Source organism: Prionailurus viverrinus, chromosome B1, assembly GCF_022837055.1.
Source record: "Prionailurus viverrinus isolate Anna chromosome B1, UM_Priviv_1.0, whole genome shotgun sequence".
NCBI lineage: Eukaryota > Metazoa > Chordata > Mammalia > Carnivora > Felidae > Prionailurus > Prionailurus viverrinus.
In genome coordinates this window covers 189,698,572-189,719,702 of record NC_062564.1, presented here as the reverse complement: position 1 = coordinate 189,719,702, position 21,131 = coordinate 189,698,572, and positions in this window count along the sequence as shown.

Here is a 21,131-nt window from a genome sequence, read left to right as displayed (position 1 = left end):
AGAGGAGAATAAACAATACAGAAACTGCAAAATCAGTAGAACAGATCAATAAAACCAAAAGCTGGTTCTTTGATCAACAAAACTTTGATCTACAGTAAACCTGTAGCCAGACTTCTCAAAAAGAGAGAGCGAGAGACAGAAAGGGGACTCAAATAAATAAAATCACAAATTAGGTAGGAGAAATAACAACCAGCACCACAGAAAGACAATTATAAGAGAATATTATGAAAAAGTATATGCCACAAATTTGTACAACCTAGAAGAAATTGATAAATTCCTAGATAAACTACCAAAACTGAAACAGGAGGAAATAGAAAATTTGAACAGACCAATAGCCAACAAAGAAATTGAGTCAGTAATCAAAAGTCCAGGATCAGACAGCTTCACAAATTCGCAAAACATTCAGGGAGGGTTAATACCTATTTTTTTATTAATGTTTATTTATTTTTGAGAGAGAGAGAGAGAAAGAGAGAATGCAAGTGTAAGTTGGGGAGAGACAGAGAGAGAGGGAGACACAGAAACCAAAGCTGGCTCTAAGCTACGAGCTGTCAGCACAGGGCCCAACAAGGGGCTTGAACTCATGAGCTGAGAGATCATGACCCGAGCTGAAATCAAACACTTAACCAACTGAACCACCCAGGCACTCCGAGTTAATACCCATTCTTATACTATTCTGAAAAATGGAAAAAGGGAAATTTCCAAATTCATTCCAAGAGGCCAGCACTACCCTGATACCAAAACCAGATAAAGATACCACTAAAAAAAAAGAACTATGGACCAATATCCCAGATGAACACAGATGCAAAATTTCTCAGTAAAGTACTAGCAAACCGAATTCAACAATACATTTAAAAAAATCATTCGCCATGATCAAGTGGGATTTATTCTTGGGTTGCAAAAGTAGTTCCAAATTTGAAAATCAATCAATGTGAAGCATGACATCAATGAGAAAGGATAAGAACCATATGAGCATTTTAATAGATGCAGAAAACACATCTGACAAAGTTCAACATTCATTTATGATAAAAATCCTCAACAAAATAGGTATAGAGGGAATATACCTCAACATAATAAAGGCCATCTGTGACAATCCACAGGTAACATCATATTTAATGGGGAACGACTGAGAGATTTTCCCCCAAGGTCAGGAAGAAGACAAGGATGTCCACTCTCATCGCTTTTATTCAACACAGTACTGGAAGTCCTAGTCACAGAAATCAGACAAGGAAAAGAAATCAAAGGCATCCAAATTGGTCAGGAAGAAGTAAAATTTTCACTATTTGCAGATGACATGATACTATATAAAAAAAAAAAAAAACCCTAAAGACTCCACCAAAAACTATAGGAACTGATCAACAAATTCAGCAAAATCACAGGATACAAAATCAACATACAGAAATCTGTTGCATTTCTATGTGCCAATAGGGAACCAACAGAAAGAAAAGTAAGGTAAGAATCCCATTTATAATTGCATCAAAAATAAATAAGATACTCAGCAATAAACCTAACCAAAGAAGTGAAAGACTTGTGCTCTGAAAACTATAAAACACCGATGAAAGAAATTGAAGATGAGACAATGGAAAGACATTCCATGCTCATGGATTGGAAGAACAAATATTTTTAAATGTGTATACTAACCAAAAAAATTCTACACATTTAATGCAATCTCTACCAAAATACCAACAGAATTTTTCATAGAAATGGAACACACAATGGTAAAATTTGTATGGAACCACAAAAGATCCTGAAAAAGCAAAGTAATCTTGAAAAAGCAAAGCAAAGCTGGAGGTATCACAATTCTGGACTTCCAGTTTTATTATAAAGCTATAGTAATCAAACAGTATGATACTGACACAAAAAATCAATAGAACAGAATAGAAAATCCATAAATGAACCTGCAATTATATGTCCAATTAATCTTGGACATAGCAGGAAAGAATATCCAATGGGAAAAAGGAAATATCTTTAACAAATGGTATTGGGAATGGGGCACCTGGGTGGCTCAGTTGGTTAAGCATCTGACTTCGGCTCAGGTCATGATCTCGTAGTTTGTGGGTTCAACCCCTGCATTGGGATCTGTGCTGACAGCTCAGAGCCTGGAGCCTGCTTTGGATTCTGTGTCTGCCTCTCTCTCTGCTCCTCCCCCACTTATGCTCTGTCTCTCTCTGTCTCTCAAAAATAAATAAAAGTTAAAAAAAAATTAAACCAAATAGTATTGGGAAAATTAGACAACAACATGCAAAAGAATGAAACTGGACCATTTCTTACACCTTAAACAAAAATAAATTTCAAAATGGAATAAAGACCTAAATGCAATAAACTGCAACCATGAAAATCCTAGAAAAGAACACAGGCAGTAACTTCTTAGACATTGATGGTAGCAGCTTCTTTCTTGGTATGTTTCCTGAGGCAAGGGAAACAGAAACAAAAGTAAACTACTAGGACTACATCAAAATAATAAGCTTCTGCAGCAGAGGAAACAACCAATAATCCTAATAGATAACCTACTGAATAAGAGAAGATCTTTGCAAATGGCCTATCTGATAAAGGGCTTATATCCAAAGTATATAAAGAACTTATACAACTCAACACCTAAGAAACAAGTGATCCAAGTAAAAAATGGGAAAAAGACATGAACAGACATTTCTCCAAGGAAGAATACAGATGGTCAATAGACATGTTAAAAGATGCTCATCATCACTTATCATGAGGGAAACACAGATCAAAACTACAATGAGAAATCACCTCACACCTATCAGAATGGCTAAAACCAATGACATAACAAACAATAAGAGTTGGCAGGAATTTGGAGAAAAAGGAACACTTGTGCACTTTTGGTGGGAATGTAAACTGGTACAGTCACTGTGGAAAACAGTATGGAGTTCCTCAAAAACTTAAAAATAGAGCCACCTTGTGATCCAGCAATTCCACTACTGGGTATTTACCCAAAGAATACAAAAACACTAATTCAAAGGGGTACACATACCCCTATTTACAGCAGCATTATTTACAACAGCCAAGATATGGAAGCAGCTCAAGTGTCCATTGATAGATGAATGAATATAAAAGATGTGGTATATAAATATAATGGAATATTATTAAGCCATAAAAAGGAATGAAATCTTGCCATTTGCAATGATATGCATGAAACTAGAGAGTATAATGCAAAGTGGAAAAAAAAAGAAATACAAATACCATATGATTTCACTCACATGTAGAATTTAAGAAACAAAACAAATGAGAAAAAAGGGAAAAAAATGAGAGAGAGAAAGTAAGAAATAGGCTCTTAATTATAGGGAACGATCTGATGATTACCAGAGTGGACTGCAGTGGGGGAATGGGTTAAATAGGTGATGGTGATTAAAGAATGCACTTGTTGTGATGAGCACAGGGCTATATATGGAACTGTTGAATTACTATATTGTACACCCGAAACTAATATAATACTGTATGTTGACTAACTGGAATTAAAATAAAACCTGAAAAAAAATAAAATAAAATCTAAACATCATGGTAGTCTGGGGTGCCTGGGTGGCTCAGTCAGTTAAGCATCCAACCTCCGATGAGGTCATGATCTCATGGTTCAGGAGTTCTAGCCCCGCATCAGGCTCCACGCTGACAGCTCAGAGCCTGGAGCCTGCTTCAGATTCTGTGTCTCCCTCTCCCTCGGGCCCTTTCCCACTCATGCTCTGTCTCTCTTTCTCTCAAAAAATGAATAAACATTAAAAAAAAATTGTAAACATCATGGTGGTCTGACTTTGCCCGTCCTGTTCATTGTGGTATCCCCAGAATTGAGAACATTACTCAGTACATAGTAGGTGCTCAACACAATACCTGTTGAATGAAGAAAATGAACAAATGAAGACACTGGATACCAGAAACTCTGCAACTTGTCAATGTAGGGGAATCTCGATGAGCAGTCATGCTCTTGAATTACTCAACTGGGGCATTCTCCTATTGCTTTATTCCCAATCAGATGTCTTAGTTCTTTCCATTTCTGTACCCTCTCCTTGATCAATCACTTTTGTTAAATATGCTGTCCTTCACAATCCAAAGTTTACAAAGGCATATAAAAATCAATCCAGGCTTTGGGGCCAAGAAGTTCATTATTCTCCTCCATCTATATTTATAAGCAGATATTGAAGACATCCTAAATCAGGAGTCTCTGCTCCTTTGGCTCCTATCACATTAGCTTTGCATAACCATCTACGCTTATTAAAAGAACCCCTGGTCTGCTTCGGTTTGACAGTGACCTTGAAGTGCTTGATTTAATAAGCTAGGGAATTAGAATAAATTGTATTGGCTTGTTCAATCATTCATACTACAAAGAGCTGCAAGGCGAAGCTAGAACAACATAAAAACACAGGAAGGAACAAACAGCTTTCAGCGAGATGAAGAAGGAAAGTTGAGGGAAAAGAGCTCGTGTTTAGAGATGCTCACGCGGAATGAAGAGGACAAAAACCAATGCCTTTCGAGATCATTTTCCCCGGATAAAAAAATACTTTGTCAAAGCAAACATCAAATGCGTATTAGCTTATGAAGCAGCTGACACTTCAAAACGTGACAAGGGAGTTACACTTCGATTAACAGTTTGTTTAAACAAACAAACAAACAAACCCCGTTCAACAAAAAAGAGCATATGTAGCAGTTTTATTCCCGCTAGCAGGCCAGGCCCGTATAGGGGCTCTGTGGCTTGAAGATGAGGATGCTCTTCCCTGAAATGTTTGGCCTCCACAAGAAATGAAAGGGTACTGAATGTGGAGACTGGCCTGTTTATTGCCAGCCTCTTCTCATACACGGCACCTAGAAGAGGATCTGGCATATAGGACGGGCTCCACAAACACTTCATTTAAAGACAGAAGGTACAGTTCCTTGTATTTTTCTGGGAGAAAAGAGTCTCACTTGCAACATCACTTGCAAACCAGTGCAGCTCATTTTTTACTTATGTGAGGATCAGTAAGAAGCACTGTGAGTCTGCAGTTTTTTACATCTTGTTTCCCCCCACCTCCTCCTGAGAAAAAAGAGAATTTGCTACTTCTGGATATGCTTTGTGGTAAGGTGTGAATGGTGTGTGTTAAGTGAAACATCAGGATTTGCAATCAGGTGCTTCCTTTTCCTGATAGATAAAACGGAGCCATTAATGCCAATTACTTATAAGAATTTATTCCTTGAGGGATTCTGTAGGTTGTACTTGTCAAAAGGACGCATGCAATGCTGGAGACAGAGTTCACACTCAACAAAACACTTGTTACTTTCCCTCCCGTTTTACAGATGAGAAAATTCTGGTTCAGAAGGATTAAATGGCGTTCTCCAGGATCACCCCCTTGGGATTTCAGTAAATAGGGCTCAGGTCTCCCCAACTACAGAAACCACCGTCTTTCTGTCCACTCTAAGGCCTCTTGTGCAGGGGAGGTACTTCAGGCATAAATGTCTCATATTTTCAGTCTGGCTTCCTGTGCACACACACACACAGCAGCTTTGCTGGCATCCCAAATCCCCACTTCTGAAGCAGTCAACTGGCTGTTGTTGACTTTTAAAAAGCAGTGAATTTACAGAAGTCCTCAACTTTGGGGAATTTTTCCTACTTCATAGTAGAGACACTGGCCTGGGGTCACGATAAATGTAAACTATTGGGTGTGGGGGGGACAGATTCTCTAAGTTTGCTATTTAAAACATGTTTGTTTGATATAAGTTGATGTTCTTGAGACAAATGTGTCAACAAATGTGAGATAATGTAAAGGGTGTTGAAGCAGAAATGCTAATTAAACCAGTGTGAATGTAAATTACGTTTTAGAACATCACAGGCTAGGAAAATTCTCATACACCACTCCAGACCTACTTTTCACACTGTGTAAGCTGCATTACCTAACAAGCCAATGTGACTTTTCACCCCCCCACCCCCTACCAAACTTTTTGACCAAGGAGGAAGCCTTGGGTAGTCTGTTGACCTTCCACTTCAGGATTCTGATTACTATTCCCTCCCTCCTATGCTATGCACAAACCTGTAATTTTTCAAATCTGCAAACCTGTGGTTCTCAGTCATGACCTTGCATGACAATCCGCTGGCAAAACTGTAAAAACTACAGATAGCTAGGCCTCACCTGCAGAGATTCTTAATTCATCGGTCTGAGGCGGAGCCCAGACATCCTATTTCTAAAAATTTTCTAGATGATTCTAACGTGTAAACGGGGTTGAGAATCAGTACATTAATTATTCTGCCTTTGAACCACTGCACAATTGAAAATCCTTTTCTTTCCTTTTGTCACTATGCAATTCCTAGCCAGTCTTCAAAGTTAAAAAGGTACTAGTTCCAAGAAGCTTCTCCAAGGAGTAATGTCGGTCTTTCTCTCTAGTATTAAAAACATCACTTTATGGTCCATCCTAATCCTCAGTAGATCTCACTGTACTGTAAGTTCCTTGAAAGTGGAGACACGGGCTGAGATTGTAGAATGGAAAAATAATTAGGGCCTAGTCACACACAGACTGTGTATACTACATCTAGTATTCATAGAATACTATGACCAGCAAGAATCCTATAAACACATGCAACATTGTGGATGAAGGTGGCGAAGATAATTTTGAGCACTAAAAAAAGAGCACATACCATATGTTGTACATTTACATAGAGAACCAAAACCCCAAAATTCATCCCTCCTATTAGAAATCAGGAGAATGGTCATCACAGAGGGAAGGTATAATTAACAGGGAGTAAACATGTAGGGTGGTTTATGGGATGCTGTTTATGTCCTTCATGTGGCCGGTGGTTACTTTGTAAAAGTGTCTGCTTTGTAAAAACTCTCCAAGATGTAAACTCCGCATATGTATGCTTTTCTGTATACCCATTATTCATCAATAAAAAAAGTTAAAAAAATACTTTTGTATAAACAGTACAGTGTATACTTGAATACAACATAATTTCTATCTTAATCTCCAGAACACTAAATTAACATTTGAAAGAATCTACCTTCCAGATGTGGCTCCTCAGATGAGGTCACTGGATTAAATTAAAGAAGTATTGATCTTGATTTCCTGATTCAAAAACTATTATGAGACACACACGCGCATACATACATAGGGAGAGAAAGAGAGAGAGAGAGAGACAGGTGTTGGGGATTCTGGATGAAGTGAAGGACAGTGTTTTGTGCTGTTCTGGTAACCTTCCTATGAGTTTGAAAATATTTCAAAATTAATAATGTAAAGTGTAAAAACAGGGGCGCCGGGGTGGCTCAGTCAGTAAAGCGTCCAACTTCGGCTCAGGTCATGATCTCGCATTTTGTGAGTTCGAGCCCTGTGTCGGGCTCTGTGCTGACAGCTCAGAGCCTGAAGCCTGCTTTGGATTCTGCGTCTCCAGCTCTCTCTGCCCCTCCTGCTCATGCTCCGTCTCACTCACTCTCTCTCTCAAAAATAAATAAACATTAAAAAATGTAAAAAGAGAATTCTGTTGCATGTGCTTCAAGATTTTTCATGCAAAATGTTTATCACGGTGCATAAAAGGGCCAAGAGCAGGAACCTCACCAAGCGTGTAAGAACAGCTTGTATCCATGTACCTTGTGCTTGGACCACTTGCCGTTAGACGTTTACACATTTGGCAGAAATGGATTTGCCACTTGCTTTTGTAACACAGCACCCAACAAACCATGGGAATCTTCTGCTGTCTACCCAGATCCTTGTCCTTGTTGAATGGAGACACTGGATTAGGAGAAACCACTTAACCCTCTCAGAGCCTTCATTTCTCATGTAGAGCAGGGGTTTGCATTTACTGACATTGTCCATTTTAAACCGCAATTTGGCTACTTATTAAAAGTGTCCCCTTTCTTTCTCAGAGTTGTCTTGATTTGGAAGGTAAATTATATGGTCTTGCTGCTCCCAAGGAATTTTCCATCTTTAGATCTCTAGCCACCTATGCATCTGCAGATGGAGCCTGGATTCCACGAGCCAGTGCAAGCGACGGGCAAAAGCCCCTTTATGGGTTTGCAGCCGTACAGCACATGTAATTAACAGGATGTCAGAGTAAGAAGTTTTTTGAAAATGTCAAAAAGAGTCCTTTTTTAACAGAAGGGAATTCATTAATTGCCTCACTGGTAATTATTACATGATGCTAATACTCCTCTCCTTGGGTGATGGCTATGGAGAGGGACACGTAGTTAAAATATTCTCACTTTAAATGTCTCTAGGTTTTTCCTATTTATAACAAAAGGTGCTTATTTCTTGATATATACAACTGTAATGCTTTATTTTATAGACAGCCTATGTTTAATAGTAATTATTAATTTATTTAGCAGATATGAATTGATTATCTTCTCTGTGCCAAGGATTAAAAACGCTCCAGACAGATCAGACAGCCAGTTGGGAAATGAGGAGAAAAACTTCAGCTCTTCTGCATCCCATGCTCCTCTGGAGTCCAATAGGGCTCCGATTTCTTAAATTCCTATTCCCCAGTCCAGCATCAAGGCCCATTTGTCTTATATCTTGCCTAGAATCCAAGGTTAGGTGATTCAACCATCCTCTCCCTGGATTTATCAGCCCCTTCACCTTCCACCATCCTCCTCGATGCCACTCAGTAAATTTTACCATCCATTACCTTCCGAATACCTACAATCTCAGCTTCTTCTAGTCCCACCACAATTGGGTGTTACACGATCTCAGCGAAACTTAGGAGACTTTTCAGCATCCTTCTTATTAAGTTGTATTTCATTTTCTTTTTTTTTCTTCAACGTTTTTATTTTTTTTTATTTATTTATTTTTTTTTTTATTTTTGGGACAGAGAGAGACAGAGCATGAGCGGGGGAGGGACAGAGAGAGAGGGAGACACAGAATCGGAAACAGGCTCCAGGCTCCGAGCCATCAGCCCAGAGCCCGACGCGGGGCTCGAACTCACGGACCGCGAGATCGTGACCTGGCTGAAGTCCAACGCTTAACCGACTGTGCCACCCAGGCGCCCCTCATTTTCTATTTTCTGTTCTCAAACCACCCACCCTCAAAGAAACAAACACACACACTCTAGAAGCCAAAGCCTTTTGCTTTATTGAGCAGATTGAGATAATTAATTTCTAATTTCCTTTTCCCCTCAAAGTCTCTCTGTGTCATTATTCATAGCTCTCTACTTCCCTCCTGCACTGAAGGAAAAGAATCTTTCCTCTTCCCCAAGTTTCTTTGACACCAACTCTCTTCTGTATGATTCTTTCCTAACTACTTCCCTCTGACCCATGTACTCTGGCTTGAGTCCTCAAAATGAGGCCAAGGTTGTTCTGAGGTCCCTCAAGTCCCTCTATTCCCAAAGTTAATAACATTGCTAAGTTCACTTTCACCGTCACCAGGGAAATTTAGAAATCAAACATCTTGTTGAAATGATCTCTTCTCTTAGCTTCTACTCAAAGATTCTTCATTTTCTGTCTTTTTTTTCTAGATTCTTATTCCATCTCCTTTATTCCTATTTTCTGAAAATATACAGCCTCCCCAGCTTATGTCCCTGTATATTCCTCTACCAATGCGATTTGTTCTGCTATCCCTAAGATCCGTAACAGTCTTTTATACAAGAAGGCCACATTGTGAGTCAACAGGGAACACCATCGTGAGGCACCACATCCTCCAGCCTTGAACACAACTGAGTAATGATGTCAGATACCGCTACAATGGAGTGGCACACTTTGATCAAGACATCTGACCCCTGTTGGCAGTACCAAGAAGCAATCCTGCAATCAGTGACCAATGCCACCCATGGAACCAGTAGGACGTAAAATGGTATGGGAACACGGGCCGGCAGAACAGCCTCCTCCAGTGAGCTCAGGGGACCTCAGGGATCTTTTAACAATACGCCCCTCAAAGACTGGGATCATGCAATACAGTCTGCGTCGGTCGCACAACGTGGACACAATAAAAGATGGTCGGGTTCACCAGACTTGCTCTATAAAGTATGTCATTGCTGCTCTCTGCTGGTCAAAAGCATTATTCTTTTCATTTAAGATGAGCTGAGATGTGGAACGGGTCAAAGAGGGAAGATACAGTGCTTTCAAAATGATATGGACTGGCATTAGACAATCGTAGTTGCTAAGATGACTTCATAGGCTTCAATACGTATTTTTTGCCGAGAAACCGATTTCAGTGAGGATCTATGGGATCCCTACAGCAAAGATGTCCTATTAATCACCGTTTTCTTTTTTAATGTGGTAGATCAAGATATTTACCCTCTTGACAAATTTTGACACGCACAACACAGCGCTGGTAACTATAGGTACAGTATTATGACAGAATGCTAGTACTTACTCATCTGTGTCATTGTAATGTTATCTCTTGAATAGCAACTCTTCACGTCCCTTCCTCCCTGTCCCTGGTAACCACCACTTTATTGTGTCTGGGAGTTTGACTCTTTTCGATACCTCATACAAGTGGAACCATATTACATTTGTCCTTCTGTGACTGGCTGATCTCACTGATCAATCCCCATTTTTGTAAACCTTTAATTAATAGAGCATATGGGCTGCATCGTATACTTCAGCAAGCATTAAACCTGTTACCGCTTTTTAGTACAAAACTTTCTGTTAGCCATCATGTTTGCATTTTTACGGGAAAATCGGGAAGTTCTACTGGGGATGATGACCTTGATACATTGAAAAATCCTAAAATGTTTTCTGAATGCTGAAAGGTGGGTTAAATTTAATTATATAAACACACACACACATATACATATAGATATATTATCTATCTATCTGTATTTGTGCAACTTATTCTATTGAAAACTTATTCTTAAGAGTATGTCAGTGGTAGTTTTTGATTATCCAGAATATTTGCATACCAAGAGCACCTAATAACTGCCCAATGAAGACAAACATGGACTAAAAAGCCCAACACATGGGTGTCTGGATGGCATCTGACTCTTGATTCCAGCTCAGGTCATGATATCATGTTTCATGAGTTCGAGCCCCGAATCGGTCTCTGACCTGAGCTTGGAGCCTGCTTTGAATTCTCAATCTGTCCCTCTCTCTCTTTGCCCCTCTCCCGCTCTCTCTATCTCTTTCAAACTAAATAAATAAACTTAAAAAAGAAAAAAAGCCAAACACAATAGGTTTGACAGAGGGCTTAGACACTTATTAGCCACACTACCTTGGGGCAGTTATTGAATATCTTTTTTTTAAAGTTGGTTTATGAGAAAGAGAGAGGGCATATGTACATGTGCACAAGTGGAGGAAGGACAGAGAGAGAGGGAGAGAATCCCAAACCCCTATGCGGGGCTTGTCCCCACAAACCGTGAGATCATGACCTGAGCTGAAACCAAGAGTTGGTTACTTAACTAACTGAGCCACCCGTGTGCCCATGAATATCTTTGAGTTCTACTTTCCTCTTTTGTCAAATGGGGTCAAAGTATTACCCCCATTTACAATAATATCCCCTCATCTATAATATTATGATATTATAAATATTTTTTGAAATATCCAAATTATATGTGTAACAGTCCTTGGCCCAAAGTAAATGGTCAGTAAATCTTAACTGTTACCATTAATGTTATAATCCACAGCCTAAGTAACAGAATTTATTACATTGTCCAAAGAAAAGTTATTTTACCACAGGTTTAAAATACACTCTGTAGATACCTAGAGAAAGATGTTTTTAGAACACAGCCTTAGCTCCGACACTAACTGAGTAATTTAAAGTAATGCCTTAAATTTTCTGAGCCACAAAAAATGTTTCTGAATGTTTGCCATGCCCTAAGGTTTCAACATATCTCTGTGTTTTAATTCTATTTACCACTGTTTAATGGCCTATGGTGCAAAGTGTTTTGTTTTCTGACCTTCTGTTCTCCACCTAATGACTTGCCTGAAGAACAAACAACCACTGAAGGAAGCTAGTAATCTTTTGGGAAAATTAGCAAAGAATAATTTTTAGAAGGAACAATGAAAGCAACAAAGTACACAGACCAAACAATGCATTCTTCTTTTTAAATATAACCACACTGAAATGTGATTTGACTGTTGTTCTATGTTTATTAGTAGAGTAAATAAGGATTAGGTTGTCACTGGGTTTTTAAGCTAGAAGTTACAGTATGCTGAATCTTGAGGAAACTATCCAATTGTTAGAGATGTATTCTAACCAGAATGCTCTAGATGTGTCCCCTCCTCTTGTCCATTCTTCCCTTAGCAAATATGTTAAAAGCCTACTTTTAATTACAATTCTTCTGCCATAAAGTTCAGAGACCTAAGTATCTAAGAGACATGCTGGGGAGTCATCTTGCAATCCAGGCCAAATAATCAAGTTCTGTACTAATGCTGATGTTGGGGGAGGGGGGGGTCTCAGCAAGATAAATTCTGAGGAGAAAACAGGGTGGAGCCAGACTCCTGAGTCCTGATACCACTCGGAGATAAACATTCATTCAAGACAAACTATTAATTTGGCAAAATGTGTCTTTTTAAAAAAAAAATTTTTTTTTCAACGTTTATTTATTTTTGGGACAGAGAGAGACAGAGCATGAACGGGGGAGGGGCAGAGAGAGGGGAGACACAGAATCGGAAACAGGCTCCAGGCTCTGAGCCATCAGCCCAGAGCCTGACGCGGGGCTCGAACTCCCAGACCGTGAGATCGTGACCTGGCTGAGGTAGGATGCTTAACCGACTGCGCCACCCAGGCGCCCCTAAAATGTGTCTTAATGACCACTGTCCCTTCTCCTTGAGAATTTTTCCATTTGTTTATGGCTCCCTTCTTCGCAACAAGACTTCTGCTACCTTCATACCATTGCTATTATACAACCTTAGCTATGTTTGTGTTCTTCCCATTCCTCTTCCTTGGCTTGTTCCCTATGAACTTCTAACCTGTTCACAGAACTGGCCTCTGTGTTCCATCCCTTTGATCGCCCCTAGTGAATGAATGAATTCAGTGAGTGAATGTCTCTTTTCTTTCCCTCCATCTTGATGAAATATCTCAACAATAAAGATCAGGGTAGATCATGGTAAAAGATTAACTTTCATGGTTAGTTTTCAAGGGCAGGAGACCTCAGGGTCCTTTTGGAATTCTGGGACCTGACTATTCACTGGAAGGGCTGCCCATCACAGAGCAAATCACTGCATCTTCCTGAAGAAAAAGTGACTCTTTCAGACAAAGGAGAACAGCAGTGAGTGGCATCCCCAAAGATATAATTAGCCTAGTCACTTAAATCCCTGTAAGTGGCAACTCCCAGCTGTCAACAGGTGGTTCTTCAAAACCTTTCTAATCAGGAGAGCCAGAAGAGATTCTTTCTCTTCCTCCCTCTTCCACTGTTTCTTTCTTTGATATCTTTTTTATGCATTACTTTTACATTTGAAGATACTATATCTTTAGGGGGAAAAAAGTAAGCTTCTTCTGATTCTTCAATTTTATACATTGACAAAACTATTTTCACTTCTTGTAATTCCTATTAGAATTTTTTTTTTCAGAAAAATGTCTCAGATCTGTCTCTGGGTGACTTACAGTAATGTTTTAACTTGTCGGAGCCTTTATTCTTCATCTGCTCCATGGGTACAATGAGTCTTAATGTAGACTTTACTCTTGCATTGGCAAAGAACTAGATACAGGATATTTATGGTTGGATTATTGATGTGACATAGTCATGGAAATAGCAGTGGAAGACTTAGTGATAGGAAAACTTTCCATAGTAATGGAAAACTTTGGAGGTTAAGATGTACATGTTTAGAATTAATGTCTCGTGAAAATGGTATCTTCCTAAAATGAGTATTTTCTCCTCTATCCTACCTCCTTTTGGAATTTTGAAGCCTCTTTGAGTCTACCAGAAACTTTGATGATTGTATTTCCCAGTATGTTCCTTGCACTCCTGAAGGCAGAGTTAAAATGAATGTGCCCAGGCATTACTATCTCCATGACTTTGCTGGTAGTGTCTCTGCCACGTGGAATTCTCTTTTTTATTTCCTATTTCTTCTCACTATTGCTTCCTACAGATCCCATTCAAATTATTAAACATTATTACTTCCTTGAAACATAGTTCAAATGACCTATTTCCCATCTAATTGTCTTATATTTTTTAATTGTGCTTATATATTGCTTTGAATAACAAAACATATATTCCCGTATTTCTCCAAACACAAATATGATTTTTAATGCTGTGGTCTTTCTGTCTAGAGTGGATCCTCACTTTTATTCCCCCTGGGAATTACTTACTAATATCAAAAGCTCAAATTCTGAAGATGGTCCCATCACCAACCTGGGCAGAGACAAGGCATTTTCTTTGGTTCTCTCATAATTATCTTACATCGCTGGGGCAGAAAAACGGCCTTCTAAAGATATACAAGTCCTTGGGGCACCTGGGTGGCTCAGTCGGTTGAGCATCCAACTTTAGCTCAGGTCAGGATCTCATGGCTCGTGGATTTGAGCCCCGAGTCAGGATCTGTGCTGACAGCTCAGAGCCTGGAGCCCGCTTCAGATTCTGTGTCTCCTTCTCTCTCTGCCCCTCCCCAGTTCATGCTCTGTCTCTCTCTCTCTCAAAAATAAACATTAAAAAAAAAAAAAAAGAGAGATGTACAATTCCTAATTCCCAGGACCTGTACTTTATATGGCAAAAGGGACTGCACATTGATAGAGTTAATAATGTTGACATAAGGAGATTATCTTGGATTATCTGGGTGGGTCCAATGAATTCACAAGGGTCATAAGGAAGGCAGGGAAGTGGGTGTCCCAGTGACGCAGGATGAGAATGATTTGATGACCTTTGCTGATTCTGAAGATGGAAGGGGCCATGAGTCAAGGAGTCAGGGCAGGCTCAAGAAGATGAAAAAGACCACAAAACAGATCCTCTGCTACAGCCTCTGGAAAGGAATGCAACTCTGCCAAAATGTTATTAGCTCGGTGAAATTCATTTTCAATTTCTGACCTCTCGAACTCTAAAACAATAACGTCATATTGTTCGAAGCTACTAAGTTGTAGTATTTGCTACAGCAGCCGCAGGAAACGAATATACTTCTTCCATTCCAACGCTAGGTATTTTTTAACTTGTGTTTGTATTTTGCATTTATTTTAGATTTTGCTTCAAATAAAGTGCCCCACATCACACCAAGGTTTTGATTTTTTTTTTAAATATCGTCCCTAAAACAATAATTAGGAACCTGGGAAACTGCAGCATGAACTGGCTATATTAGTTTGAACTCTGTTTTAGTTTGCTAGGCTACCATAAGGACATATCACAGACTGAGTGACTTAAACAATAGGAATTCATTTTATCACAGTTCTAGATGCTGGGAGCTCAGGATCAAGGTGCCATCAAGTTTCATATCTGCTGAGGCCTCTCTCTTTGGTTTTAAGATGGACACCTTCTGGCCATAGCCTTACATGGTCTTTCCTATACTATGAGTGCACATCCTTGGTGTCCTTGTGTACCCAAATACCTTCTTCTTCTAAGAATACTAGTCAAACTGGAATAGGGCCCACCCTAAGAGCTTCATTTTAATTTAACCACTCCTCTAAAGCGTCTATCTCCAAATACAATCACATTCTGAGTTTTGGGGGATTAGTGCTTAGACATTTGAATTTTGAAGAGTGGGCACCATTCAGTCCATAATAAACTCATTATTTGTTTCAAATACTTGATTTGTGCTTTGAAGAGAAGAAAAAGAGAAGAAAAAAATGACATAAAAGGAAAAGTCAACAAAAGTAATCAATACTTTCAGTTTTATGGTACCAGTCAGAAGTACTTGAGGTAAAATGAGAAGAAAGTCAACAAGTTTTTGAGCACCTGTCACATAAAACTTGCTATCAGAACAACAATGAATTAGGGTGCCCTGCCCAGATGCCCCTTCAAGGAAGGACTTTTCAGCCAGCTGCTGACACACCTATCAGCAGACTACACTACATCCTTTAGGGATGGCCTCAGGGGCAGATAGCCACCCCCCCCCCCCAACCATGTTCATGTCTCTCCCAGGCTGACCCACATCCAATGACATATTAGCTTTCCATTATGCCCTACTTCAGAAACCCCAAAGGCCATTCTATTGCCAGCACCCCCCAGAAGATGGGCTGAAGCTTCCACTGAGACTATAGCACAGTTCAACATCTTCCTCTGTCTACTCTCTCTCCTGTCATAGAAGTTGATCCCAAGAGCATCCCACCATCAATATTTTGCATACAAAACGTCTCTCAGGGGCTACTTCTCGGGGACCCCAACTTGTGACACAATTTCTAGAGTGAAGAAAACAGAGTGTGGAGAGGTTAACTAATTTCTCAAAGCCACATTTATTGAGCCACTGTCTTCCTTCAGGCTCCATGTACTTTTTCACACTGGGCTTTATGTCTCCTGGAACTTCATCAAGTGAAAGTCACAGAATGAGTATCTTCTGCAGGGCAAATTTTCAATTGCCAGAAATTTAAAACACTGGTTTTAGATTTAAAATACCAAGTAGAGGGTGCCTTGGTTAGGCATCCAACTCTTGATCTAAGCTCATGTCATGATCTCACAGTTTGTGGGTTTGAGCCCCACATTGGGCTCTGAGCTTGCAGTGTGGAACCTACTTGGGATTCTCTCTCTCCTCTCTCTGCCCCTCCCCTGCTCATATACACTCTCTCTCTTTCTCTGAAAATAAATAAACTTAAAAAAATATATATCAGAGTAGAGTGCCAAATGTGATGAATTTTTAAACTAATGTATGATCCTTCAAAAAATAATCTCCAACTTATAGCTGGTTGCTTTACTGTGTCAGACTGCCTAGGGTTGGAATTCATGTTTTCCAGTTATGCAAGTTCCTACCCTTTTTATACCATAGCCTCTCTGCCTGAAAATGAAACCATAAGAATATATATACCACTGAGATATTGAAAGGGGTTAAATTAAGCGGTTTGTGTAAAGTTCTTAGAACAATGTTTGATACATTTTAGGTGCTCAGGAAGTGCTTAAAATTCATTTAAACCTCATAGATATATTCTCTTTCCTCTGTGCTTAGAGTAGTTGATTAATTAATTAATAAACTTGTAAGAACCATACACTATCGATATGATATGCCACCTCTGTTTCTACATTTTAATTTATAACTTCATATTAATAGGTTTCTCCCTTTCTCAGTGCACCCCACTGCTCTAAAAGCCAATTTAACAAGAAGTTGTTAACAATAAGTACATTTAATTTAACATTTAAATTTAGCAATAAGTAAACCTTAAATAGTCTCTTAGTGCCTAACAGATCAAGTCCAGACTAAAGGCAGCTTTCCAGTGCCTTCTGTCTGGGGCTAAACTGTGTCTACCTAAAATTCATATGTTGAAGTCCTAGCTCTTGGTACCTCAGAATACAACCATAGGTGGAAATAGGATCACTGTAAATGTAATCATCTAAATGAGGCGATCCTGGAGTAGGTTGGGCCCCCAATACAATATGTCATTATAAAAATGGGAAATTGGAACAAAAACATGCACACACAGGAAAAGTGCCATGTGAACATGAAGGCAGAGATCAGGGTGATGTGTCTAGAAGCCAAAGAACATAAAATATCACTAACAAACCACCAGAACCTAGGAGAGAAGAATCAAATAGATTGTCTTTCTAGCCCTCGGAAGAGACCAATCTTGCCAACATCTTGCTTTTAGACTTCTAGCCTCCAAAACTGTGACACAAGAAATTTCTATTGTCCAAGCTCTTCAGTTTGTGGTGTTATGGCAGCCCAAAGAATAACACATCCTCTACCGTCTGACTTGCAACCACTTTTCCAGTATATTTTCTGACTTCCTGTTGTCTACTCCAGCCAAGTTAACATACTCCTTGGGCCTCCTTCCTTTCTGCAAGAATGTATTCACTCAAGTTAGTTTCCATGGTTGGAAAGTACCCCCCACTCTCTGTGTATCATATTTTTGAATTCTTTTTAATGCTTATTTATTTTTGACAGAGAGAGAGAGAGAGAGTGAGAGAGAGCGCGCGAGTGAGTGGGGGAGGGGCAGAGAGAGAAGGAGACATAGAATCCAAAGTAGGTTCAGGCTCTCAGCCATCAGCACAGAGCCCGACACAGGGCTCAAACTCATGAACTGGGAGATCATGACCTGAGCCAAAGCTGGACACTTAACCGACTGTGCTACCCAGGCGCCCCTCTATGTATCACCTTTAAAGCCTTTTCAGCTCAGTTTCTCCATGAAGGCTGTTTTTCCCTCCTAACCTGCCTCCATCTCTGCCCCTACTAGCATGTATTGTTTAGAATAATCATTTTTCTCTCTCATCTAAGAACTGCACATTGTTATTGATCATCTTGGTCAATTGTGGCTTGCATATAAACTAGATTGTGCATGCTTTAGGGAGGGGGAGTCTGTGTTTTATCCCTTTTGCATAGAAAGGAATATAGTAGTTAGTTTTTCTTATCACAGATATCCAATAACTACCTATTGATTTCCTTTGAATGGTAGTATTTATATAATAATACTTTTTTGTATTGTTGGTCCAAAAAAACTATCAGCTATGACTTGAAAAAAAATGTAAACAAAGAGAATTTTTGTCTCTTCATTGTAAGATATCAACTCCTTGTTTTTAATGCAGAAATTTGTGTAGTTTATGCTGTTGGCTAAATGTTTGCAAAATAGTGAAATTTTAGGAAAAGCATGCCCCATCTTTCATTGAAATACACATGTATTTAAATGGAAAATAATCAGGGGCGCCTGGGTGGCTCAGTCGGTTAAGCAGCCGACTTCGGCTCAGGTCATGATCTCACGGTCCGTGAGTTCAAGCCCCGCGTCAGGCTCTGTGCTGACAGCTCAGAGCCTGGAGCCCGTTTCAGATTCTGTGTCTCCCTCTCTCTCTGCCCCTCCCCTGTTCATGCTCTGTCTCTCTCTGTCTCAAAAATAAATAAACATTAAAAAAAATTTAAAAAAATAAATGGAAAATAATTAATTCAAATGAGTCTGAGTTGATTTGACAAGAAAATCTCATTTTATGGGGTTAGATATAAATGGGATAAAATGGAGTGGAATATAGGTCTGTGTAGAGAGCTTCAGGACAAGAGAACAACAGGAAAGCTGCCAAGAACTGGTAGGTATTAGAATATACTTTGATGGGAGAAAGGTCTGATGGAGACTCAATAAATTTCTGTATTATTTGCTCAGAGAATAGTTTGGTCTTAAAGGTAAAGAAGTTTGGACCACAATGAAAGTTAAAAGAGGGGTGATAAATTGGCTAGCTTTAGGAATTACTGATGACACTGAAAAATGGGAGGGGTTAGTTACATGTGGAAATTCTAAATGCATTTTTTTTATTTTAAATTTTCTTTCTTTTTTTTTTTTTTTTTTGAGAGAGAGAAAGAGCATGGGCACAAGCAGCAGAGGGGAAGAAGAAGGTAGAGAATCCTAAGCAGTCTACACACAGAAACTGATGCAGGGCTTGATCTCACAACCATGATATCTGACCTGAGCAGAAACCAAAACCAAGAGTCAGATGCTTAACCGACTGAGCCACCCAGGCGCCCCCGTTACATGCAGAAATTTTAAAACTTTCGTATTCTTGGCTTATGGTGGTTCTTTGGCTTTTAGCAACGCCATTGTGGAGATTTAATAAGGAAGATTATTTCTAATCCTCTCTGACTTGCTGACTCAGAAATGTAATTTCTAACCAACGTTCCTTGGGCTCTGCTGATTCTTGGATGTATTAGCTGCAGGTAAGCAGTGGAGATCTGAGGCAGAGGCACCAGGCTCTCTTCTTGTCCCTCCCCCAGCCTAGCTTTCTCAGGAGCTCCCTTCCTTTTGTCACGCTTTCTGAGCAAATGCTACTGACACAAATGGGATGCATGCACTCCAGAGAAAAGTCAAGGCTATTAGAAAGTGACAATAACTCTAATGGCGATGTAATGATTTGGGGATTAATGAATTACACTGTGAATACTTGGATGACCTATAATGTTTGGGTATTGAAAATTGGTATTATAAACAGGCTGAAGCTATGGATAAGTAGGAAGCATTTACATGTTCTTACTATGTTTAGTTCATATCTACCTAAAATACATAGGAGAGGACCCTAAAATTTAAACCACATAAAGCAATTTCTTTATGCTGCTTTGTGAGAAAAAAAAAATTGTGCAAGATATTGAAATGAGTCAAGAAGATTACTGGATGGTGGGCAGAATCTTAAAGCTCATTCCTCCCAAGATTCTGGTTTCCTGGTTATGCAATCAACACTAATTTAGGAATAGCTATGAAGAGATTTTTCAGATGAGATTAAAGTCCTTGGGGCACCTGGGTGGCTCTGTCAGTTAAGCATCTGACTCGGTTTCAGCTCGAGTCATGATCTCACGGTTTGTGAGTTCGAGCCCCTCATAGGACTCTGTGCTACAGCACAGAGCCTGCTTGGGATTCTTTGTCTCTCTCTTTCTCTGCCTCTCCCCTGCTCACACTCTCTCTGTCTCTGTCTCTCTCTCAAAATAAATAAATAAACTTAAAAAAAAGATAAAGTTATACATCCATTGACCTTAAAATATGGAAATTATCTACCTGGACCTAATCGGATCACAAGTCCTTAAAAGCAGAGAGCTTTCTCCAGTTGATTGCAGAAGAAGGAGGGAGAAAGACTCAAAGCAGTAGAAGGATTTAAAAAGCCATTGTAGGTTTGAAGATGGGGAGGCTCACATGAGAAGAAATACGACTGGTTCCAGAAGCAGAAAGCAACCCTGGGCCGAGAGCCAGCAAAACAACGGGACCTCAGTCCTACAACCTAATAGAATTGAATTCTTCCAAGGATTGAATGAGCTTGAAAGGAAAGACTTCCTTAGAGCTTCCAGAGAAGAGCCCAGGCTGGGCAACTCTTATGAAACCCCAAGCAGTTAAGACAGTTAAGCCATGATGGACTTCTGATTGGTAGAACTATGAGGTAAAAAATAGATATGTTTTTTTGAAAAATATATTTATTTACTTACTTTGAGAGAGAGAGAGAGAGCAAACAAGTGGGCTAGGGGCAGAGAGAGCGGTGAGAGAGAGAATACCAGGCAGACTCTGGACTTCAGCACAGACCCCAATACAGGGCTCGATCCCATGAACCCTGAGATCATGAGCCGAGATCAAGCGTTGGACTCTCAACTGAATGAGCAGACCAGGTGCCGTTACATGGGTATATTTTAAGCCATTACATTTGTGGTAATTTATACACAGAAATAGAAAACTAATACATGGGTATCAACCCTCAGGGTTTTTATGTCATGGAATATCTG